This window comes from Periplaneta americana, chromosome 1, assembly GCF_040183065.1.
Source record: "Periplaneta americana isolate PAMFEO1 chromosome 1, P.americana_PAMFEO1_priV1, whole genome shotgun sequence".
In the NCBI taxonomy this organism is placed as follows: domain Eukaryota; kingdom Metazoa; phylum Arthropoda; class Insecta; order Blattodea; family Blattidae; genus Periplaneta; species Periplaneta americana.
This window is the reverse complement of record NC_091117.1, coordinates 68,979,950-69,007,569: the sequence shown is the minus strand read 5'-3', so window position 1 is coordinate 69,007,569 and position 27,620 is coordinate 68,979,950. Positions and strand designations below refer to the sequence as shown.

At 34.7% G+C, this 27,620-nt stretch overlaps 1 protein-coding gene across 10 annotated transcripts in view; it reads left to right on the top strand.

Moving 5' to 3' along the window:
- Positions 1-27,620, top strand: part of tn (tripartite motif containing protein thin) — a 242,561-nt gene that overhangs the window by 54,708 nt on the left and 160,233 nt on the right. Inside the window, exon 1 of one of the 10 annotated variants that reach the window (XM_069821775.1) lies at positions 15,752-16,021. The exons of 7 other annotated variants lie outside the window; for them this stretch is intronic. The gene's annotated coding sequence lies outside the window, so the exon portion shown is untranslated. Of the gene's footprint in view, positions 1-15,751; positions 16,022-16,087; positions 16,347-27,620 lie in introns of those variants that run through there. 2 more of the 10 variants (XM_069821794.1, XM_069821784.1) reach the window with 2 other exon arrangements.

The following is a 27,620-nucleotide window of genomic DNA, read 5'->3' as shown; positions in this document are numbered from 1 at the left end:
AAGCACTGTCCGATACTATCCGATGTCCGATACTACCCGACTCTCCCCTAATTCGGCCGTCTATTCAGTGCTGTCAATTAATACTAGATATCATAATTCTATGTACTGAAATAAATAGCCTAATAATAATATTAATATTAATAATAATATAGCATTAACAATAACAATGTCTTGCTTGTTTACTTATTTACCACATCCCATCTTTTTAAATGGTTCAAGACAGAAAAAGGAACCATTAAAAACAAAAACGTTAATGCTAGAAAGAAACAGAAATAAAGAAAAGTACTTCCTTACTTACTTACAAATGGCCTTTAAGGAACCCGCAGGTTCATTGCCGCCCTCACACAAGCCCTTCATCGGTCCCTATCCTATGCAAGATTAATCCAGTCCCTACCATAATATCCCACCTCCCTCAAATCCATTTTAATATTATCCTCCCATCTACGTCTCGGCCTCCCCAAAGGTCTTTTTCCCTCCGGTCTCCCAACTAACGCTCTATATACATTTCTGGATTCGCCCAACGTGCTACATGCCCTGCCCATCTCAAATATCTGGATTTAATGTTCCTAATTATGTCAGATGAAAAAACAATGCGTGCAGTTCTGCGTTATGTAACTGTCTCCATTTTCCTGTAACTTCATCCCTCTTAGCCCCAAACATTTTCCTAAACACCTTATTCTCAAACACTCTTAATCTCTGTTCCTCTCTCTCAAACTGAGAGTCCAAGTTTCACAACCATACAGAACAACGGTAATATAACTGTTTTATAAATTCTAACTTTCAGTTTTTTTGAAAGCAGACTGGATGACAAAAGATTCTCAACTGAATAATAACAGGCATTTCTCATATTTATTCTGCGTTTAATTACCTCCCGAGTATCATTTATATTTGTTACTGTTGCTCCAAGATATTTGAATTTTTCAACCTACTCGAAGGATAAATCTCCAATTTTTATATTTCCATTTCATACAATATACTGGTCACAAAACATAATCATATATATTGCATTTTCAGGATTTACTTCCAAATCTATGCTTTACTTGCTTCAAGTAAAATTCTCGTTGTCCTCCAGCTTGGGGGTTGGGCGAATGGCTAACAATCCATCGCCGTAAAAAAAAACAGCTTGTTACGAATCCATACAATAACCCTCGTTTTTTTTTCAAAGAAAAGTACAAAGAAAGAAATTAAAATACATGAAGGACGAAACAAATTCCTTTAAAATACGTGTGCAGGGCAGCACGTGAAACTGAAGTTTGCACGCTGATCGATTAATGCGCGGGCGGGCGGGCAGCCGGCCACGTAGACCAGGCTCATCCCGTCTGGGGACGCACTCCCCGGTGACCGGCATCATTTTTGCCGTCGCCAACAGAAACGGAACCACAGACATTCCCGGCATTCCACGCGGAATAGACGAAAAACTGTTCGATTGAGGGTGCTCCGCGGAACAAACCGCGCGTTGCGTTGTCTGTGGTGGTTGGCTGTTATTGGAAAAACACTGATTCGTTTTAAATAACATACCCACGCAAGCCACGCAGTACTCAACTACTGTGGCTTTACCATTATTATTATTATTATTATTATTATTATTATTGTTATTATTATTATTATTATTATCGTGATTATGATCATCATGATTATGAACTCTTTCGCTGTAGACCATGTGATCTCTGACGATAATTAAGAAAGTTGAACTTGATTCTCCCACCGCACTGATATCTTGGACTTCCCCGGTCTCTGGGTCCTCTTGGTCTATATCAGTGGTCGTCAGCACTCGCTGAAATGGGTAACGGATAAGGAGTGTATCAGAATATGCTCCGTGGGGCAGAAGGGAGAGGGAGAAAGCATACTCGCCAGCAGCCACGGAAGCACGCTAGTGCATCTCTTATCCGCGGGTAAGAGACGCTAGCGTGAGGGTGCACTGTGCTGATGATCGCTGGTCTATATTATACTGGCAAGTTCACAGAATTACATTTTGAAAGTTAAATATTGTAACTTTATTTTGTAAATAATAATAATAATAATAATAATAATAATAAAGCACCAATACCAATAATAATAATAGATAATAATAATAATAATAATAATAATAATAATAATATAAATAATAACAATAATAAAGCACCAATACCAATACCAATAATAATAATATTAATAATAATAATAATAATAATAATAATAAAACAAGGAATGTCTAGCCATATCCAATTTCTTGAGAAAAATTAAATTAATTGCATAGTACATGGCTTGATCTTGAATTCACGCTCCGTCACTGTTTCTTCCTTAGCTCCTTTTCCGAAGATCAGCAGGAAATGCTTTAGAAAGTATTGTAAAAAATATCAATTATTTCATAGAAAGGAAGGAGCCTATTATTATTATTATTATTATTATTATTATTATTATTATTATTATGATCATCATCATCATCATCATCATCATCATCATCCCGTAGAGGGAGGATGAACTTCTAATGCTAAATTTAACGTTGCATTCATCATACTTGCCTGTATTATATAATATACCAGTTTATGCTACATGCACACGTATCTATCTATCTATCTATCTATCTATCTATCTATCTATCTATCTATCTATCTATCTATCTATCTATCTATCTATCTATCTATCTATCTATCTATCTATCTATCTATCTATCTATCTATCTATCTATCTATCTATCTATCTATCTATCTATCTATCTATCTATCTATCTATCTATCTATCTATCTATCTATCTATCTATCTATCTATCTATCTATCTATCTATCTATCTATCTATCTATCTATCTATCTATCTATCTATCTATCTATCTATCTATCTATCTATCTATCTATCTATCTATCTATCTATCTATCTATCTATCTATCTATCTATCTATCTATCTATCTATCTATCTATCTATCTATCTATCTATCTATCTATCTATCTATCTATCTATCTATCTATCTATCTATCTATCTATCTATCTATCTATCTATCTATCTATCTATCTATCTATCTATCTATCTATCTATCTATCTATCTATCTATCTATCTATCTATCTATCTATCTATCTATCTATCTATCTATCTATCTATCTATCTATCTATCTATCTATCTATCTATCTATCTATCTATCTATCTATCTATCTATCTATCTATCTATCTATCTATCTATCTATCTATCTATCTATCTATCTATCTATCTATCTATCTATCTATCTATCTATCTATCTATCTATCTATCTATCTATCTATCTATCTATCTATCTATCTATCTATCTATCTATCTATCTATCTATCTATCTATCTATCTATCTATCTATCTATCTATCTATCTATCTATCTATCTATCTATCTATCTATCTATCTATCTATCTATCTATCTATCTATCTATCTATCTATCTATCTATCTATCTATCTATCTATCTATCTATCTATCTATCTATCTATCTATCTATCTATCTATCTATCTATCTATCTATCTATCTATCTATCTATCTATCTATCTATCTATCTATCTATCTATCTATCTATCTATCTATCTATCTATCTATCTATCTATCTATCTATCTATCTATCTATCTATCTATCTATCTATCTATCTATCTATCTATCTATCTATCTATCTATCTATCTATCTATCTATCTATCTATCTATCTATCTATCTATCTATCTATCTATCTATCTATCTATCTATCTATCTATCTATCTATCTATCTATCTATCTATCTATCTATCTATCTATCTATCTATCTATCTATCTATCTATCTATCTATCTATCTATCTATCTATCTATCTATCTATCTATCTATCTATCTATCTATCTATCTATCTATCTATCTATCTATCTATCTATCTATCTATCTATCTATCTATCTATCTATCTATCTATCTATCTATCTATCTATCTATCTATCTATCTATCTATCTATCTATCTATCTATCTATCTATCTATCTATCTATCTATCTATCTATCTATCTATCTATCTATCTATCTATCTATCTATCTATCTATCTATCTATCTATCTATCTATCTATCTATCTATCTATCTATCTATCTATCTATCTATCTATCTATCTATCTATCTATCTATCTATCTATCTATCTATCTATCTATCTATCTATCTATCTATCTATCTATCTATCTATCTATCTATCTATCTATCTATCTATCTATCTATCTATCTATCTATCTATCTATCTATCTATCTATCTATCTATCTATCTATCTATCTATCTATCTATCTATCTATCTATCTATCTATCTATCTATCTATCTATCTATCTATCTATCTATCTATCTATCTATCTATCTATCTATCTATCTATCTATCTATCTATCTATCTATCTATCTATCTATCTATCTATCTATCTATCTATCTATCTATCTATCTATCTATCTATCTATCTATCTATCTATCTATCTATCTATCTATCTATCTATCTATCTATCTATCTATCTATCTATCTATCTATCTATCTATCTATCTATCTATCTATCTATCTATCTATCTATCTATCTATCTATCTATCTATCTATCTATCTATCTATCTATCTATCTATCTATCTATCTATCTATCTATCTATCTATCTATCTATCTATCTATCTATCTATCTATCTATCTATCTATCTATCTATCTATCTATCTATCTATCTATCTATCTATCTATCTATCTATCTATCTATCTATCTATCTATCTATCTATCTATCTATCTATCTATCTATCTATCTATCTATCTATCTATCTATCTATCTATCTATCTATCTATCTATCTATCTATCTATCTATCTATCTATCTATCTATCTATCTATCTATCTATCTATCTATCTATCTATCTATCTATCTATGTAAAGAATTGTAACCGTAACATACGTCATGGAGAAGTAGGGTTTCTACAGTATCTAGGCTTCCCGGGAGGTTCAATAATACTTTGCAGTTTGAATCAAAGTACCTAATCTTAAAGTCGCGCTGAAAAGGTCAAAATTTACATTAGATAATAATTTCTTTGAATATCCTCAGTAACAAGAAATTCTGTAGGATCGGTTTTCCTTACAGTAACAGTTGAATGTCTGCGGTTTGAAGTCCTTTCAAGGAAGAAAGAAGTCAATGGACGTTAGAAGTAGTGCCCATTCAGCCAAACCTATTTCAAAAGTTCTGTTTCGTTAAATTTCCCGCAGCCCCTTTGAGCTCCATGCACGAAAGTCGTGCCCCACGCAAATAAAGGACCTCGTTTCCCCGAAGTGGGCGATCACCCAGATCACTCGTGTTAATGCCCCCCATTTCCCGCCGGATGAAGGGGGGGGGGAGCTATAACGGGCCGACTTCCGTCAGGTATGAGTGCGCTCGGATTTATCTTACTCGGAGAAGTGGCTTATCAGATCCTGCACTTCGGCAACATATTGTACGTAATTGCTACATGCGTTCATTAAATCGCTAATTACTACCGTCATTATCCCTATCCATTCATATACATATCAATCTATCTAATCGTCTATCCATTCATTCATCCATCCATCTTTCATCTATTTGTCTACGTCAGCGGTCTCAAGGTCAAAACTGCACTGGGCAAAGCATCGTTAGTCATTGCGAAAACCGAAGGAATCCGATCGTAGAATGATGTAACCTTGAGAGCGCTGATTGTACATATGGTAATTCAGCTGTTGACCAGACGGGACCAAGCGTGACCTAGTGTGTCAACACATTTTCGGTAATCGCGATTGGAGATAATCGCGATAATGCTAATCGCGATTAGCGACTGCAGTCTGTCACTAGTATTACACGAGGGCAGGGGCAGCGTTATTCCGGAAGGAGCGAGATCTGCACGATTAGCTCATGTTTGAGACCACTGGCTACGTATTCACCTAAGCGCTTACCTACCTATTTCCGTAAGTACCTATTATACGTACAGGTACCTATACAGAGTGAATCGTAAGTAATGTCATTAATTTCAGGGGGTTATTCTTTGTGATATTTCAAACAAAAATGTTTAATACCATTTTGCTCTTTTTTGCTTCATTTCTGAGATAAACATTGCTTTATGCGAAACATTTTATAGCGTGCTGCGGGAAACCCATTCATTTAATTCCAATATGCTCAGTCAATTTAAGAGAGCACTGTATTATGATAATGAATTATTGAAAGAATTTTAGTTTTGTTCTTTAAATTATGCAGAAATTTGGTACGAGCAAATGTAACATTTTAAAATTCGTTTTTAGAACGAAAAGTTACATTTGTTCGGATCAAATTTCTGCACATTTAAAGGGTAGAACTAAAATACTTTGAAACATCCATTATCATAATACACTGCTTAATCTTCGGACTGATATATCCAGATTTAAAATTAGTAACCTTATCACTTTGCCCATCTTTCTGTTAGCAGTCTTTCGACATGCTGTTTCCAATTAACTATAAATTTAAAGAAAATTTAATATAGGTTGGACGTTCAATCCTTCCAAAATTCTGTATTTCGTTTTCTATCCCAAAGTGTGTATCCCACCATTTTCCTCATGAATTTCATTTCGTTAGTAGTTACACCACAGTCTAGTATATACAGTCACGGAGCTCAATACGTAGTAAATATGCATCCATAGATAGTTGCTAACCACTAGGATCGCTAATATCGCCTTATTACAGACAATGCAAAATAGTACCGGCACAGTCGATTGTTCCTAGCAACCTCACAACTCAAGCTTCGTGACTGTATATACTGGAGTGTGGTTATACGTTGAACTTTTTTTTTTGTCAAAGTTCAGGCTTCTGATCCACAGACTAAAGTAGGTCGTGTTGTACATTTTTAATCTTGCATGTTTCTGTACTAAATTAGGTTTGAAAACTGAATTGATAAAATTGATAATGCGTATTATTCTTACAAAATTAGTTATTTTAGTATTGAAATCCTTTCCTTTTTCATATGAAACACGGTACCCTAAATAGTTAAATGTGTTCACTTGTTCTAGAATTCAATACAGATTTGACTTCTTATTGGATATTTACCTTTAAAAGCCATAACGTTTGACGTTTCTATAGAAACGGTCATATTATAGTCTTTTACAACTGTATTTAAGGAATATATTGACTTTTGGATATTATCTTCTGAAGTGGCCAATGGAACCTAGTCATCTGCGAAGAGGATTGTATCTATTTTGGTCCGACTGTTTATGGGAGCATAGGCTCTGTTTGGGTTTTGGAAACGTCATTTACATACTGTATCATAAGAGTTCATGTATAGGCCTATTATAAAAAGCAGAGGCGAGAGAGAACATCCCTTTCCTACACCTATTGTTAGTATCCTTTCTTGAATATAAATGAAAACTTTTGGTTTTAAATTATTGTCTAATTTAAGTGGTTAGGTACAGCTTACAGCAGTAAAATTTTTGCAAATATTCAACATTGTTTTCCTCCATTACTGTATCTTGTACAATAATGAAAATTGATATGTGTAAAATACAGTCCTTCTGCTACATGAAAAAAATATTTTCACGATTTAAAAAAGATTAAATTCAAAATATTGGCAGTTCACTGTGCAGTGATGAAGCGTTTCCCTCATAATTCATAAACTTATTAACTTTTTTATGTTCTCTCTCTTTTATTTTATTGTTGAAACTCGTGTTTACAATATCGTGCTCTTTCAACTACATACTTTAATAAATAATTTTTTTTTGTTTTGTGTTAGAAGAAAATACTGAGACTTGACCATTTTTTAAAATGAATTTATTTTTTATCAGACAATCTATCAAAGGTAGAGAAATGATCTTGCATCATATTGCAAATATGACACGCATAAATACACACAAAACATTTCATCACAGAATGTTGGATAGTTGTTGAGTTATGTGGAAACGCTTCATCACTGCCACAGTAAACAAAATTTTGAAAAAAAAAAAGTAAATATTTTTTAAAATTGTAAAACTATTTTTTTTCATATAGCAGAAGGACAGTGTTTTAAACATACTACTTTTCATTATTGTACAAGATACAGTAATGAAGGGAAAAATGTTTAATATTTTCAAAATTATACTGCTGTAAGCTGTACCTAACCCCTTAAATGTAAATCATATTGTTGAATTCGTTCTGATTTTGGAGTCGTTCCTTTCTCATATATACAGTAAACGAAACTCGGTTTTAAATTCTTGTTGGATTTTAAATATGAAATATATTGTTGAAACTAATTCTGATGCTGGATTATACCCTGTTTATCACCTTGGGACTAGTTATTGCGCAACGAAACTGTTAAAGAATCACAGTTACCTTTCACTCTTTTAATCTACGGCACGTTCCACTTCCGAACCTTCCATCTTTCCCCCACTGAGGTACAGCCGCAAGGCTCAAGAATGGTTGGGCGGACTGTACACATTTATCCCTACAGAAATTTTAGACGTGGTTTCGAAATAATGTTGTAAAATTTTCTGTGTAAGCACCTCAAGTCAACTTGTAGGTTGCCCAGAGGAGAAGACGGAGTTGTTGCCAAAATTACTTGAGAATAATTATTTCGTCACTGAAATTAATCCTTGGCCTGCATATTGCAAAAATCTTCAATAGACTTGGCACAGTGTAACAGTTTTGGATATATTAAATTTTATGAATCCGCGATAATTTTATGATAGTTTTTGACGTCAAAGAGCTCGCAAAATTTTAGCAGTTTTTATTGCATATTGCCCCAAATTATTCTGCACTAATTTTAGTAGTAAATTGTGCCAAGAATGCTATGGTGACGTAGTGGACCAAATTGATGCACATCCTTCGATCACAAATCAGGTTGAGAGGCGCTGAAACCAGGCCGTCAAGTATAAAAAGAATCAGGCTCACGGTAAAGTTACAATTCGTCTCCTGCCAGAAATAAAAGAAGCACAAGGCTCGGTATCCGACAGTAGGTCAATGTCTTCCGCTACAGTTACCGGTATTCTAATTGTAGTTTTAAATCCCCTACAGACTTAAATTAGAGAGCAAATTTTCTTGTAGGACACAATCTACATTCCTTAAACAGCATTCGAAAATTCCTTCCGTTTTCACTCAAGAAAATACTAGTGGAAACACTAGTAATGCCCCACTTCTATTATTGTGGTTTTCTACTGACTGACCTCAATGTCAACCAGTCGCAAAAATTACAACGTGTTCATAATTGTTGTGTTCGCTTCGTCTGCGATGTCCGTCGCGCTGACCACATTACCCCATCCTTCCAAACTCTAAACTGGCTACGGCTTAACGAACGTAGAAATTTTCATTCTCTTGTTCTCCTTTTCCAAGTCCTTCACACTTCTACACCTACCTACCTTGCCTCCCGTTTCAGGTACCTGTCATCATATCATAATCTCTTCACACGCACGCAAAATAGCCGCATACTAGCCATAAGACATGATCGTATTTATCATACACAATCTCGCTCTCGCGCTTGTGGAATACCCTACCCAGTGACATCAGAGACTGTCGGAATCTAGTAGCGTTCAAAAGCAAGCTTATTAAGCATTTTCTTACTGTTTAGAGTAATAAGAGAAATGCTTCTCTCTTCGTAACTTTTACAATAAACTGTTTAGCTTTTATTAACCAGTTAATCTTTTAGTACTTTGATTTTTATTGTATCTGTAAATTTAATATTAATTGTAATTATAATTGTATTCTTAATATTGTAGTTGTAATCCCCTGGTAGAGGGGAAGAGAAGGCCTGATGGCCTTATCTCTACCAGGTTAAATAAATAAATAAATAAAAATAAAGTAAAATAAATAAAATTATTTACTTAAAAACTGATATAATTAAACAAAATAGTCTATACTTATACGGTCTCGTCCAGACCTGTGGAGTAACGGTTAGCGCGTCTGGCCGCGAAACTAGGTGGCCCGGGTTCGATTCCCGGTCGGGGCAAGTTACCTCGTTGAGGTTTTTTCTAGGGATTTCTCTCAACCCAATATGAGCAAATGCTGGGTAACTTTCGGTGCTGGACCTTGGACTCATTTCACCGGCATTATCACCTTCATCTCATTCAGACGCTAAATAACCTAAGACAGGGGTTTCCAACCGGTGTGTCGCGCAGCTCCATGGAGTGTGTCGCGTAATTTTGGATTTGAGAAATAAATTTTGTGCCATCCAGTAAGTCTCTTTACAACGTATTTTTTATTTGTAACGAAGTTTTTAATATGGTACATTTTACTTTGAGACAGACTTTACCAATGAAACGTGAACACCTGCAACAATGCTCAGTTCAGTTTTTCAACCATAAGGCCACGTATAAAGAAACTCTGTGCAACCCACCAAGCGCACATTTCACATTAATTTAAATAGGCGAGTTTTCAAAAACGATAATCTTTTATCGGACATTCAGCATAGATAGTTTAGGATTTTTGACAAATACCTTAGTTTTCTTTCTAATGCCACTCAAATTGCTGCTTGTTCTTTTATTATTTTCGATTGTGAGTTAACATCGACTTATCTACAACACTACATAGAAGTTATCTTTTTTTTTTTCTGGCGGAACGCGCTGGAACGGCATTCCGGCACTTTTTTGTTGCATTTTTCATCATGGAACCGAAATATGTGCGAATAACTATGTTTTTAATATAATTCTTCTTTGAATTCCGCTTAGACCTTGAAAGTCTTAGTTGTACGAAAGAGAGGTTAAAAACGACAAAATTCCCATGCAGTGAACAGTAATCATCTCCCCGTCCGCTATAAAATATTATACACAGAGTTCCACCAACTCTTTCTTCAGAAGAAATGTACTAGTTATTATTATTATTATTATTATTATTATTATTATTATTATTATTATTATTAAAATCAAATAAGTGTGTCGCGATATCGTGGGCGTTCAGTAAAGTGTGTCGTCAGTCAAAAAAGGTTGGAAACCACTGACCTAAGATGTTAATAAAGCGTCGCAAAATAACCTAACCTAACTTATAAAAACTCTTATATAGAGACGTTTAACTGTCTTATATTTACCAATGAGTAGCTCATTCATAAGGCGTGTGTAAATTCCTTACTAATAATCACTACATAGTCGTGTATAACAGTACAACTGTTACACAGCTACGTCATAGTTTCATCATTACTTCATCACGAAAGGCAATAGAATAACTGAGGTTTTTATTGCATCCGATAGTGTGAGCTAGTGTTCCACGCTAAGTATCGACAGTATAACCAGACCTGATCGACTACAACGCTATATTTTGGTCAAAGAGTATAGCTACAGCAATATTATTCTGTGCTATTTGGTTTGTTTTTCTGTGCTTACAAGGCAACCATAATTATAAAATGACAATCAATACGAACAGCTGTTAGAGGGTGGCCATATTTTCCCTACATACATCCCTTAAATAAGGGGTTTCGTGTATATAACTACTGCAAAACAATCTATAGTTACAGGCATCGCTTATGCATGGTTTATTACTATTAGTAACGTTTTCTGTCCCAACTCTGCGTAAGTCTCGTATAAAAACTATACACAGTTTATTAGTAAGACCGTTAATAAATAGTGACAAAATATCCTACGGTTAAAAATTAAAAAGATATCAAGAATATGTTAGATAGCATAAATTCTTATACTACGTTTTACATGTTTCGAAGCCATTTAGATTTTAGGTCGTTTATCATTTTGCCATCTGTCTATGACACTCTAGCCCAGTTATGCCAAAATGAGCCATAGATGGCATTTACCATAGCAGTGGTTCGATTCTTGTACAATGGCCAGATGATTGACAGCTCACCAGAAAGCTCGCTTGACTCATATCGGTGGACGTGCAAAGTGGAAAGTAGCTTGGAGTTCGGGTTGTAATGGCTGTGTGCGAAGCAGGAGAATCGACCGCTTCATCTTCAAGCCGTTATTTTGATACAAAGTGGGAAACAGAATTTTTTGTGCCAAAGTGCAGGGGATCATGTTCAGTGTTTAATCTATAAACACTTTGAAAATTAAAAAAAAAAGTATATTATATATTATAATATTCAAAAGTAGGCTATTTAAAAAATATGTGAAAGTCCACCGCTGTGGAGTAACGGTTAGTATTCCTGACCATGAAACAAGCTGGCCCGGGTTAAAATCATGGTTGGGACAAGTTACCTGGTTGAGGTTTTTTCCGAGGTTTTCCCTCAACCCATTATCACCTTCATATCATTCAAACGCTACGAAGTAAAAATGTGAGTTATATTGATGTAATTTAAATTTATTGCTAAAATACAGGGTTTTTTTTTCGGGCTGGTGTTACAAACTTTCAGGGATGATGAGGAAGGACACATGTATCAATTTGAGATAAGGAACCCTGGTCCGGAAATGACTGAGTGGAAAGTTATAAGCAAAAATAGTTGTATGGAAATGGAATTGTAATTTCACACCACGTGCCCTCCTTCCCTTAACCTTTGGAACAGTCGTAGAAAGATGGTATGGGCCGGATGTCTTCTGCGTGGATACTTGTCCGATGCAATCTGCGAGCTTGTCTACTGTTGCCATTGGCTCATCAGTATTCGAAAATCAGGTCTGCATATTCCGCTCTCGTGTACTCCTCCATTCCATTGGGACTGATAGTCTGGACACTGCAACTTTTATACATACACTGCTGTCTACAGAGGTGCATATCAGGACCGACTATGTCCGTTACACATTACGCTATCTGCATTTCTTTAGTGTTGTTTTCTGTCCCCACCCCTCAGACAGCGCACTGAATAGAATACTATAAGTAGGCAACATAAACAACGTCAGATGAATACAGTATGTATAAGATGTACACATAAATACACATAAATAAGATGTACAGAGGAATAAAATTTAATTTCCACACAAATATTTTTGGTTGTAACTTTCGACTCAGTCATTTCCGGACCGGGTTCCTGATCTCAAATTGATACATGTGTCCTTCCCCATCATCCCTGAAAGTCTGTAACACTAGCCCGAAAACACACTATATATTACGCCTTTTTAAAATTTATAATGTCTTTTTTTATTTATTGTGCCTCTTTTCTACGTGTTTATTGCCTAACTTGTCTTCCTATTTTAAATGTTATAAATGCCTAAACATCCGAGCTCTATTTATTAAAATTTCACGCAACTTACTGGCGTCATATTGATGTGTGAATCGTTTAGAATATAAAATGCATTGTTGTCTTGGGACTACGCCTCATGGAATGAGGAAGCGATTAAGTAATTAACGGCAAGGCTCCGCATTGTTAAATTTAAATGTGGGGTGCATAAACAGAGAGAAATTAAAAGAAATGTCAAACTTCTATTTTAAATCCCAAAAACCCTCAACAAATTTATCCATGCTCAAATAACAATCACGAAGAGCAGGAATGTTTCACGAAATTGTATAGAATTCGATTAATCCCCTGTCGCATTTACGCGTACTTTCTCAATGAAATGACTCGTCAAATGTGAATACGCCGTACTCCGTTCACTAGGTAAACAGAATAGGCCGAATGCAGACGTATTTCCAAGAGTCACATGAGGCGGACTTCATATGAAGAGCGAGTAAAATGAAAAACCACAGACAAATGACCGTATAAAAATGGCTACCAGCGGCTGTAGAAAGAATGTAGTTTCTATGGAGATTCAGAAACAAAAGAATACAATTACACTAAAAGCCAAAATAAAGAGAAACGTTTTGTTGTGAAATGAGGACTGAGAATTTATGAAAGAGTAAGGACTGGGGGTGGGCGGGTAAACGGTGCATTTTGAACCTCCCTGCTGCAGGACTGAATTACGTTTTCAACGGCGATTATGACTGTTGTTACACCAGGACCTTGCATGAAATGTTCTGCCACAAATACGTCACCCTTGCAAGTGCGATGTTTACTGGAAATATGACGAGATATGCAAAACATGCAGAGTTGAGTGAAACAAGTTGTGGCAACGTGCACATACAGTAGATGTTGCATGCATGGTTGATTTTCAGAGTTGTAGTGACCGAGAACACCATCGTGTAGTGCTATAAAACATTTCCAGAAACAGACTCCCCTTCTACCGAAATGGTTAAAATGAATTCCCTTGTCCCATTCCAAAAAGATTTTATTTTACATAAAAACATGACAAAAATGTGATAGGAGATTCATCGAATCCCTACAAACGTTTATGTTGTTCGTGATTGTTACTGTAAGCAAGATCTCGATTGTAAGGATGGTTCGGATTTGAAATATATTTCTAATAAGTAATTATTTTCATTTCTGTCTTTATACTCTCAGCATTTAAATTTAACAAGATGGAGCCCCATCTTTAATTACTTTATAGTTGCATCCTCATTCCATAGGGCCTAGTGTCGAGACATTATTGCAGAGCATTCCAACTTGTATAAATATCTTAATTGTGGCTTATCCACTTATCAGACTGGACCCCTCAATTATAAAAATTTAAATAATGATTTATTTAACGACGCTTGCAACTGCAGAGGTTATATCAGCGTCGCCGGTGTGCCGGAATTTTGTCCCGCAGGAGTTTTTTACATGCCAGTAAATCTACTGACATGAGCCTGTCGCATTTAAACACACTTAAATACCATCGACCTGGATCGGGATCGGACCCGCAACCTCGAGCACAGAAGGCCAGTGCTATACCGTTTACGCTACTCAGGTCGACTTCAATTATAAACCGCATTGTTATGGGTATGTAAATTTCCGCAAAAGAAGTACTGGTATGTATGTATGTATGTATGTATGTATGTATGTATGTATGTATGTATGTATGTATGTATGTATGTATGTATGTATGTATGTATGTATGTATGTATGTATGTGTACGTTCGTGTATGAGTGAGTGAGTGAATATTTATTAACTACAAGTTGGTTTCCACTAGACTATAGGAAAAATAACGATATGACAGAATAACTACATAAATACGAAGAAAAATGTAAAATAACAAGTCAATGATAGCAAATAATATAACGAACAAGAGGATACAAAGGAGGAGAGTTCGGCCGGCACCGTGAATCGGGTCTCGGCATAGCTCAGATGGAAAGAGATCTCAGCGCACATAACTGAGAGGTCTAGGGTTCGATTCCCAGTGCCGGAACGAATTTTTCTCCAATAATAGGTTAGAGAATACAAAATTAAAAGCATAATATAATCAAAGTATATAAAGAAATATGTTATACCACTAAATACATTCTTCGCTATCAATATCTTCAACAACCCCTGTACATTACTAATCTGTAGTGCATAACATATAGTATGCATATGTCTTTGTACGTGTGAATTTGAAACATTATCCTACAGTACATTATAAAACATTTCTTCAAAGAAACCATCAATCAATACCAAAATGAAATTTCTTTGTTTCCATTTGAGCTGATTTACTTCAAAATTGAGGGGTCACATTTCTCCTACCCTCCGCACTTCAGAGTCACGTGAGAAAGATCACGTCGGAGCAGATGTCTACGAAGTTGTACAACGGTCGTCACAAGTACCTGCCAACCAGCATTACAAGCAAAAACTATTCTCAGCAGAATTTCCTATATTAAAATATCCAAACAAACATTCCATCATTTCAAACTGTCAGTTAAATTAAACAGAAATCAGGCGGATGGCCTCCGAGTACGAAGAAACAAATGAAACTCAGGTGGCGACGGTCATCGACTTTGCAACTCGAAATACGCTCACGGAGATCTAGAGACCGTTGAGAGATAAAAAAGAAACACTTATGGTTAGGGTGTACGAACTTGAAAACCCGCGGACGGGAGATACCGTGGAGGAGGGGGGAGAAAGGAAGGGGTGGGAAGGAAAGGAGAGAAGACATTTTTAAAAATAGACGTCCGTTCGTTGTATTTCGAATGCCACTTTAGTTAGTAACTTCTTTTGTGTTGCATGGACTGCGTTTTCTTGTATGTTTTTTCCAAAATTTTAACAATATCTTCCCTTCTACACACTTTCTTAATAAAAGTGAGAGCAATATATAGCCTACATGCTATGACATTTATTCTCCGGTTAGTGTGCAAGGTTGAGCAGTTATTTAAAACGAAAACGATGAAAAAACATTTTATTTCACAACATCTCATCAGTTCGTAGTCTTCAACGTCGTCATCGCTTCTTTCGACATTCAACTCTTTTGTTCTGGAAAAAGAGGTGAGTTGTCTAGTGACGTTAGTTATATTATTGCGCCAATTTTCTCGCAAAACGAAAAAGACGTGTGATCAGTGTCTCTTCTTCCGAGAGGTTTCGGCGCCACGAGGAAAGTTTATTCAATCTGTGTGTTCTTGCGTGTGTACAGATGGTTCTTTTGTGATCTTTTGCCAATATACTAGGCATCAAGCATCAAAGTAAGGGCTACTTTCATGTGTATTTTGTTTTATGTGAGTGTGTGAGAAAATTAGCCTGTGGTAAAAGCGTTTTATTCAAGAAATCCAACTAATTAGTTGACCACGAAAGAAAGAGAGGAGTCATTTGAAAGGTAAAAATAATAATTAGGGTCACAAGAATGTCCTTAATACCAGAACAAGTCCTATTTTTTAAGATCTACATTGTCATACGTAGGTCTATTTATTTGTGAAAATATGTTAAATGCATACATGTTTATGATTTGATTATCTGATTTCCTATTAATAAATTTAAAAATATAATTCTGAACTGCTTCACTTTTTCGTCCATATATTTTATTGAGTGACTGGACGGACTTTTGTTAAAAAATACCTTTGGAATGTAATTTCTATAAAATCTAATATTCTTAAGTTTAGAAACACATAAGTTATAAATTTAGAAGTAATACTTGACTGAAATTCTGGAGATGAAACACCAGTGATTTTCAAACTGTGAATCATGATCCAACTGCCACTCGATTAACCCTTTCATTACCAGAGTTCTTACCGGCACAAATTTCAATTTTTTAATTTGGAAATCAAAACGAGTGAAAGTGTGAACATAGGAGTCAAAACCATTCTTCCGAATGTAGTGAAGGCCTCAAAATTTATTCAGCCATATGTGTGCAAACATTTTTCAAGGAAAGTCGTTTTTTATTACGACTTAAATTTGGTAAAAAAATAGCTTGGAATTTCTAATGCATGCTTCTGTATACAGTGCTGGCTGGCACTAAAAGGTAGTGTACTGTAATTGTACTGATTTTTGTTTACTGCACTCATAGTGATTTTCTTTGTTCGGTAGTTAATTATTTGGCATAACCTATATAAAATAAGAGCAATACCAATTTTGCAGCCTAGAGTGGCCGTTCTAAGCAAAAAATTCAAATATTTTTTGTCTTGTTTTTCGAGTTAATTTTTGCTGTGTTTTACTCATAAGTATCGATCTAATGGTTTCTGAAAGTTATTATTAAATTTTTGATTATGTCTTTCTAACGAATGTATTCCACTATGTTTCTAATTTATAATTTTACGTAAAATTCCAGAATAATGCGTCCAAAGGACATGAGCTTTCCATTGAATTCTATGTATAGGATTGTTAAAAAATTCAGATAGGCCTAACGTAATAAAAACGTGGTTTAAGTAAAGAAAATAAAGACAATTTTTCATTAAAAGTATTGGGGTATAATGTCGCAATATTTATTTTCAATGTTTAATTTCGGTTGCTTTGGTACACCTTATGTTTAATTATAAATGCAACAAATCGAAGTTGTTGGCTGTATTATTCTATGTGTTATTCCGTTTTTTTTTTATTTTGATAAATTTATTTCCCGAAAGAACGGAAGCGAATTGTTTTTTTTTTCACTGTTAATTTCAACACAGAAGAAATTTAAAACTCACGAGAAAGTTTAGAATTTTAGAAATCTAGAGATACGAGATCTGTAACCCGTCTTAATACCGGAAGCCTGTTAAAAATTTTTAAGTGATCGGTTTGGCGCCAAATAAAATGATATGTTAGAAAAGTAGTAGCATTGGTATTATTTTATTGAAAGGCGCTTTAACTGTTCAAGTTTTTCGGCGTCGAAATTTAATATGTTTGAAATATAGCCAGCAAATTTTGCCTGAAGCCCTTTATTAGGAAACGGTTTTTTTACATGTCCTAAATTTACATACGATACCATATCCTCAGGTTTAATGTCCTACTGGCAGAAATAATGTTAAAGATTTTATTTCTTTTTAAAATCCACCGAGCTCAGCCGTGTTTGAAATCGTGAATATCGTATGTAACGGCTATTGTGGTAATCACTAGACCACCGGGATGAATCTTCATGGTATAAGTGTTTCTATTTATTTTTTGTATTTATATGTGCTCTCTAGTAGGATGGAAGCGAAGGCCTTATGGCCTTAATCCTGTCAGATTAAATAAATAAATAATTGAATAAATAAATAATATATATAATAAATATAGCTATGATTTTACAAAAAAAATAATGTCTAAGAAATTAATGATTCCAAACATAAAACATAAAGTATAAAAAAATTGCCAGACAACTGCTGGTGTGGTATGAAATTACATGGTGAATTCACAGAAAACAGACAACTTGCACCATGATATGCCTGCTATCATAGCTACTGCCACAACAGGTTTTACGAATAAATTTACCTACGAAAAGTCAATATTTCGAATGGCATTTATTAGGACTGTTTCTCGAATAGGATAATATGTAATTAATAAAAAGAAACTAATATTAATAAAATATATAATTTACCAACATAGTATTGCATTCTATTGATGGCCTACTATCACAGTCTAGTATATACAGTCACGAAGCTCTTTACGTAGTAAATATGCATCCATAGATAGTTGCTAACCACTAGGATTGCTAATATAGCCTCATTATAGACAATGCAAAATAGTACCGTCATAGTCTATTGTTCCCAGCACCCTCGCAACTCAAGCTTCGTGAGTGTATATTCTAGACTATGCTACTATATTGTTAAATGAAGAGTAGAAATATTTACACAAATTAGTTCCACGCAATTATTAGAGGTTTTGTTTGTGTTAACTGGTCTTGTAGTTTCAATTTTATTAATTTGTTAATTTCTTGCTTGGAAGCTTCCCCGAGTCTTTTTTAACTTTTCGCCATTGTGAAAATATTAATTTTACGTACATATTGGCCATCTAAATTGTTTACGTAGGAGAAAATAGTTTCCAAGAGGTAGCGATAAAACACAATCGATAATTTAAAGCAATAATTAAATTGCAATAATAGATGATTTTGTTTGATTGCAATTCGGTGAATTATCACAAGTCATTGGAGAATAGATACTTGAGTGACATAGTCTAGAGAAAATGTTTTTTTATTCTCTACTGTAATACTAGAGAAATTGAGCGATACAAGAAATTTCAGCAGAATGTTAGCCGGTAGCTTACTACATCGGACATTCTGTCTTAGACAGGACGGTTTTGTCTCGGATCCTTCGACGTGTCTGTGATTACAAGCATTTTTATGAGGCTCCATCATACTGAATCGGACGAAGGTCCGATACAGTATGATCCAGTCTCATAAGAATGCGTGTAATCGATCATCTCATCGAAAGGTCCGAGACAAAACCGTCCTGTCCGAGACAGAATGTCCGATGCCGTATGTTGCTGGCCTTAAACATCATAAAAGAGACACTGATACTGATAACAGAGCAATATGTTGATCAAATTTATATAAATGAATTTCATAAAATTGAAGTCCATTCTTTTAAATGGCAAATACTTTCTGTTTATAAATGCTTTAAGGTACTTAAATTCGTGTCCATGCCGAAACGATTGTATCTAGAATTACATGCTGGTACTGGGACCTACTTTGGTTGGGCTATACTCTGCTTTTATTAAGAAATGAAGAAAAGTAATATTTCCAGGAAAAATAAGACAAAAGTTACCCACCCTGAATAATTGTTATGTACAAGGTTGCAGGAAAACGTATTACTTTCCTTTTGAAGTGAATTTCTTGAAATGAAAGACACAGACATTTCTAATAGCATTTCGCTATAAGACGGTTTTCTTTTAAATTCGTACATTTTCAAAAAGTGTTTCATTGTAATTTCAGAAGCAGCACATTAGCTATTACCGTGGATGCTGTACAGTAATTCAATTTATGAGACGTATGGAAATAATGTTTCGTAGTAAATACCGTCTCAGAGTAAAGAAATGTGAAATCAACTCCTTTATCGTAGTAACTCGATAGGGAAGAATAAAAATATTTCAATTGATTGAAGTATCACCGAACATGTCAATCTGTGTAGAATTATTGTTTCGCAACAGATCTTTCAGCGCTAAGTTTACTTTTAGTCAGTTACAAATTTAATTGTGTTGCATTATGCTTCCCGATGCTTGTCTTCAAAAATGTTCTCAAAATTGTTATCGTTCAATAAAAGTATGTTTTATAAGTTATAGCCTAAATCATATGACCTACTTAAAATGCATCTAGTTACTAAAATTTTCATTCATTATCGACAACTTAATTTAATTATCTTTGACACCTGGCAAAATCCTGCGTGTTAGTGGGAATTTTCTCAATGCTAAATTTTCAAAACGGTCCCTAGGACTACTCAGTGCCCTGTCCCCGGAGGGTAGGAGGGACAATAGTCGAAGTCATGAAAGCATGGTGTTTCTTTCCATACAGCCCTGCGACTTCATAGGGTGTAAAGGGAAAAATTTAATCTAGTAATTCAGCGGCATGTGTTTGTGTAACTAGTCGACATGTAAGATTTCAGAAATTATGAATAAGTTATCTATGGTACATAAAAATATTTAAATGCTAGAAGACTGTAAAGCAACCGTCACTGAAATTAAGCGCAAATCCTTCAAATTCCAAAGTTTGCGTCATTTCAAGTTGTTTCCGTAACACAAATGTTTTGATACTTTTGTTTTCCTGTATTACTTACCAGGACCCAATTGTACAAGTACGATCTTCAGTTTTGACAAGACTTGTACATACAACGTGCATTTCACGAAGTATTAGTACATTTGTATAAGGAAAAATACAATTGCACAAGAAGTTGCACAAGTGACGTCATCTTTCAAGCCAGTGCCAGTTTAACTGAAGTGATTCTAAATCTCTCAAACCCGAAGACATTATCAAAATACACATTTGTTCGCGCTTTAAATGTTCTACGCCAGGTATGCTCAAAATTGTAAAAGCCCCGATTACACGGATGATGCTGCACTGCATAACACACATAGTGTAAGGACTGGGCTCCGCAACTACATTGCAGCACCGCCCGTAGCATAGTTCTTACACTCTTACAAATAAGGATAATAAACTGAATTTGAAAAAGGAAAGGGTATACACTGCAATATCCAGTTATTACATTATTTATTACATTTAATATAGTCATATATAATAATATCATTTTCATATTCCACCATATAGCCTACTTTGGGGTCTATTTAACATCTGGATTCTTTTCTGCAAGTAATCGGGAATCTATTTCCAACGAATTTACTGCAATGCGCTAAAGATGCTCATCTCTTAATCGGGACCTATGTTTGGATTTAGTAACCTTCATTCTCGAAAATAATTGTTCGCACACATATGTCGAGGCGAAGGTAGCTAACATAGTGGCAACGAATAAGCTTATCTTGTAATATTTAGTTTTGTTCATTTTTTAAATATTTCTGTGCTTGTCAAGTCATATTCTCTGCATTTAGTTCTGAATTATACGTTACTTAGTAAATCAATTAACTCGTCCTGGAACTGCACTCTCACGGATTGTACTAAATTTATGAAAAGATTAACAAAAATACTAATATCACTCTCCATACGTCTAAAATCACTAAATCTATGTTCTGTGAATTCACATTCGAACTGTTGCAGTACAAAGACATAATTAACTATATTTTGTTCAGGCACCATACATTTCTTTACAAGTTCACCATCCGTGAAGGGTTTTAGTGCCTTAACTAATTCTCAACATACTACATAGGCTATCTTGCTCCAAAACATAGACTTTGAATTGTTCGACACTCTTCAACGTTTGGCCTTTCATGAAGTGTTTTCAATTCTTGAAGCTGTAGTACACGTTGCATCCCTGAAAAATTATTTTATCAAAATATCTATTTCTGCTGGAATAATATCACCACCACCACCACCACCACCACCACCACCACAACAACAACAACAACAATAATAATAATAACGTTGGTATATGAAAATAGGCTATATTACAGAAAACAGCTTCTCTGTCACTTCGGCATGTTCTGGGTGGCAGAGCCTATAATGTAGTTTTATGTTGCTCAGTAGTATTCCTGACAGTACCTTAAAATATAGTAATCACTTTCCGTTTTCACCGAACGTACAACAAAAATAGGCTTCCTCCCACACTGTACGGAATGATCGTTTGCTTACAGAAGGATTTGACTGTGTCATTGTCCCGCACTGTTCGTACGTTACTAAGTACTTGAACTGCCTTCCGCAGTCATCCGTCGAGCTTCGAACGGGGAACAGCACGCTCTACATTCGAAGATTGTGAATACAGAACGTAATCGCGAGTCAGAGAATGAGCATACCTGTTCTACGCCGACGAACGAACACATTGTGATTTTCTTCTTCCTCGAAAGAACTATCAAACATGTTACACCGTATAAAATATTCATTTTACAATCACTTGTAAACAAATTAATCTACCTCCGAAGGTAGGTAGAATTTTAATGTCACCCAATAAGTGTAATGCACTAACTTGTAAGCTTTTCAAGAAATGCGTGTGCAATTGTAGAAATAACGCTTGTAACTCTGTACAAATTCACTTGCACTTACAAGCGTTTACCTGTACTTTAGTGAAACAATATATGTTCCTTTCTAACAACTTGTACAATTGTGTGCCTGTAATTTGCAATCTGTATTTTCGTGAAATAGGGCCCAGGAATCACTGTATCAGTGTCAATAAAATTCATTCCTGCAATGACAATATTAATAAACTTGTATTAATAAACTCTCGAGTTCGAGAAACACGCATTCCGATAGGATGACTTATTTAACCTTTGTTGTCACAAAACACGGTGGACTGTTTCGCAGTTCCTGGGGGAAAAAAAAAAAAAAAACATTACTCTGCAGCGTTGCCGTACTTTACTCATTACTTTTACAAAGAGTTGCAGGGGATTCGTGAAACTTTTAAGCTGTTCGTGATTGTTATTCAGAGTATAATTGGAATTTTAAGGATGTTTAGAATTGGTAATATATTTTGATACTGTTTCTTTTTCATTTATTTCTTGATACTTCTGTATTTAAGTTTAACAAGGCAAAATCTTTTCATTAACTACTTCATAATTGCTTCCTCATTCCATAAGGTCTACCTCGGAACAGCAATGCAATTTGATAGTAGAAACGATTCACATATAATGTGACGCCAATGTTTTGTCCGAAGTAATGTAATCAATAATGATACGACTTTACAGAGAATGGATTCTTTTGGAAATTAATACCACGGTTAACTCTTTTAGAGTTACGTTAAATTAACTAGTTCTGCTTTATACTGCCCGCAATTATTAATGTCCTCCATTTGTGTTAATTATTAAATTAAAATTAAGTTTAATATTTCGTTAAGCGTTTACATTTACATTAAAAATTAATTCATTATCATATCACATTCATTTATTTTCCCTTTATGTTTCATCACAGCTGGTTGCATTCGAAACTACTTTGTTTTACACATTATAGGCCTAATTCAGTCACCACTGAACTTTGTAACTTCGCAACATTTCACTTTTCACTTTTCAGGTTTTCAAAAGAAAAATGTTTTTCTTTTCCTCCAGAAATTAGAGACTGCTTTGCACTTTTCATTCTATTCTATTTACAAAGTCTTTGCATATTGGCAGTTTTTACAATTCCATGTTGTTGAGCTCCATTTCCTAGCCAATAAGGACATACGAGTAATAAATTGTCCTTTAAATGAAACAGTTAAACTTCTTCCTGTTTATGGTTCTGAAATAGGCCCAGTTCTTTCAAGAACATAATCTGCTTGAGTTGGCTTAATTAAAAAACTTTCACAAAATGGAGACAAATCGAGGTTATGAAAATTTATTCTGTTTTTATATATTCTTTTCTTGAGTTCTTCATCACATGGATGACTTTCTAGTAATAGGTGAGCAGAGAGAGAGAAACAGAGAGAGTCTAGGTTATTTTACGACGCTGTATCAACATTTCAGGTTATTTAGCGTCTGAATGAGATGAAGGTAATAATGCCGGTGAAATGAGTCCGGGGTCCAGCACCGAGTTAGCCAGCATTTGTTCATATTGGGTTGAGGGAAAACCACGGAAAAAACCTCAACCAGGCAACTTGCCCCGACCGGGATTCGGACTCGGGCCACCTAGTTTCGCGGCCAGACGCGCTAACCGTTACTCCATAGGTATGGACGTGACCAGAAATTAGAAAATGTAATTACTCCTTAAACGTGTAAGAAACTTAATCCCAACACACAACTCAAATTAGTCAATTCTGCTAAATAGTTGTGTTATATTGCGATTCACCAAATTATATCTCGAAGATCACTAATCCGAGGCTTATTGTGAGATTTGAAAGCAGTCGTCCAAAGAAGCGCTGGATTGAAAATTCAACTGTGAGATCGTAACAGGCTATTTGGCCTAATACTTGAAGGGAAGAAGAAGAAGAAGAAGAAGAAGACGATCACTAATAGTTTGTAGACTACAGTTTGAGAAACGCACCTCACAGGCCTGCAACGTGTTGATTTTCACAGTCCAATTCTCATATTCACAAATTATTTCTGGGAACAAGACTTTCACGGTGACTACGCGCGTAGTAGTGAAATTTCTGGGTGTTTCAACATTGAGGTGACGTGGAAAGTTTCCAACGTTTCTGAACTCCTTACCGCTTCCATCTTTAGGGACGAATGGGTAATTGAAATGAATCATATAGCCTACACATTATTTTTTCACTTAGTCACCTAGGAAATTCAGTTTGCGTTGGATTTTTGTGTCACGACAGTCCTGAAAATATTCCTGAATCATATTAAACGCCGTTTTCAGAGATTATTCACACATAATAAAAATTTCTGTAAAAAATTCGTAGACTAGACATTGTTAAAACATGTTATTTACAAATGAAGCCAATTGTCATTTTGATTATTCAGAGTGTCGTTTTACGTTGGATCCTCATCAGAGGTCTTCATTTAAGCATGCCTTTTGAATAATAGTTCAAGTATTTAAACTAAAAAGAGTAATATCATCGAAAGCATGGCACAATGAAATCAGTTGTGAATTTCGTAAAAAGTACTACAGTGAAGAATTTTGTCACATTCAACACATTAATTTTTTATGATCTAATAGTTACTTACATACAAATGGTTTTTAAGAAACCTGAAGGTTCATTGCCGCCCTCACACAAGCCCGCCATCGGTCCCTATCCTGAGCAAGATTGATTCAGTCCCTATCATCATATCCCACCTTTCTCAAATTCATTTTAATGAATAATCTTTTCATGTAAGTCTCGATCTCCCAACTAACACTCCACATGCATTTCTGGATTCACCTATACGTGCTCTATGCCCTGCCTATCTCAAACATATGGATTTAATGTTCCTAATTCTATTATATTAGGTGAAGAATACAATGCGTGAAGTTCTGTGTTGTGTAACTTTCTCCATTCTCCTGTAATGTCATTTCTCTTAGTCCTAAATATGTTCTTAAGCATCTTATTCTCTAATACCCTTAACCTCTGTTCCTCAATCAAAATGAGAACAAAGTTTCACAAACATACAGAACAATCGGTAATGTAATTGCTTTACAAATTCTAACTTTCAGCTTTTTTGAGAACAGACTGTATGATAAAAGCTTCTCAACCGAATAATAGCAGACATTTCCCATATTTATTCTGCGTTCAATTTCCTCTCCAGTGTCATTTATATTTGTTACTGTTGCTCCAAAGTATTTGAATTTTTCCACCTTTTCAAAGCATAAATTTCCAATTTTTATATTTGCATTTCATACTATGTTCTGGCCATGAGACATAATCTAATACTTTATTTTTTTCGGCGTTTACTTCCAAATCTATCTCATTAGTTGCTTCAAGTAAAATTCCCGTGTTTTCCCTAATAGTTTGTAGATTTCCTTCTAACATATTCACAGCATGCGCATAAACAAGAAGCTGATGTAACCCGTTCAATTTCAAACTTTAATGAAAATACTCCTGATGTTTGCACCTCTGTGTCACATGCCTAAGCAGCTAGCTTATGAAGCTAGCTTAGGCAGCTAGCAAAAATTTAAATGTGTTTTTTTTTTTGTCCTTTGTAATATAGCATGTTTAATATTAGCATTAGTGTGAAGTTAATATAGTGCAAAACGGACGTAACAGACAAAATATTTTCCATACACAGGCAAGGAACCTTATTTATTAAGCTCATAGTTATAAGTGGGAAAGCAGAAGCTCCCAAACTTTTTGCGATGTTTCCAAAGCTTAGAAACGCACAACTCAAGCTTGCAGTGAAACAGTGTGTGAGAGGATTACTATCTGGCAGCATCGCCATCTGTGTCTTCCACTCTACATCCGTAGACATTTTAAAATTCACAGTTATTTAATCTATTAAATATCACTGGTTTTAAGGACAGAATTATTTATTCACTTCTATTATGGTGATATTGTTCTAAAGGTTTGTACTAATCTTTCTTCAATCTGCATGGTCAAACTCTGTTTAATTTTCTCTCCACTCTATATATCTTTCAGCCTGCTCAGTTCAACTAATATTCCTATAATTCGTCCATAATGCCTGACAATAGATGTAAACATTGCCGACAGAGAAGGAGAGGAGTATAATTGCTATTCAACCAAAGGCAGAAATCTCATTCCACGCTTGACTTGAAGTTGGGAGTTCTGAAGCGTTCTATTCCCGCCCAACTTCAAGTCAAGCGTGAAATGAAACTTCTACCATTGGCTGAATAGCAATTATACTTTTCTCCTCCTCTGTCTCCTGTCAGACATTACGGAACGAAGTATAGTTTCAATTTTTTATATCATTTCAAATTGCACACATAAAAAGTACATTATAAATATAAAAAAGTCACTTTGTCGACATAAAAAACACTCAACTGGCAGAAACAGCATTTAGCTCATTTAGCTCTTTCTCATTATCATTTCAAAATGTAATCGAGAAAGCAATTTCATGTATTTTCAGATAGTACACAAACACAGACATAGAAATCAGCTTTATATATAAGTACCGTAACAGAACACAAATTGAACATAACACATTTAAGATCAAGGAGAGATCACTGGTAGACTTTTAGGATATGAAGAATGGCATTCAACGAAAAATTCTGTATATGAACGTCGTTACATTATTTGAAAAGAAGACAAGAATCATATTTCACGTGAAAGTAGTCAGTTTCTCATTTGTTAGGATGAACTACTGTGCAGAAAAAGCGAGTGTGCCATTTGTACCCCTGCCAAACTTATCTGGAGCCAAACCGCGGCTGCGGTAGTGCTCAGAATTCTAGGCCATTAACTTCTTAGCAAAGTTCAACAGGCTTCTCGAAATTCGCATGCATTTAATTAGAATGAAAGTAGAAAGAAGCTTCTTGTGCTCTTTCGTGGCTCATCAGCTACAAGACGGGAGAAAAAAGTTCACATACAATACAAGTTACCTGCGAAACTAACTTTTAAATTCTATTCCCCATTCTTATTCTTTTACAGTTCTTGTCTTATCTTTGTTCTCTTTTTCCTTCTGTCTTCTTCTTAGATTCACTTCTGTTTCCTTCCTTCTTTCCCATCATCTTCTCTTCATTACTCTCTTTCCTGTCCTTTTTCGTCACTTCTTTCCATCTGACATCGTCTTTCACTTCTACTCTCTCTTCTGTCCTTTTCCACTT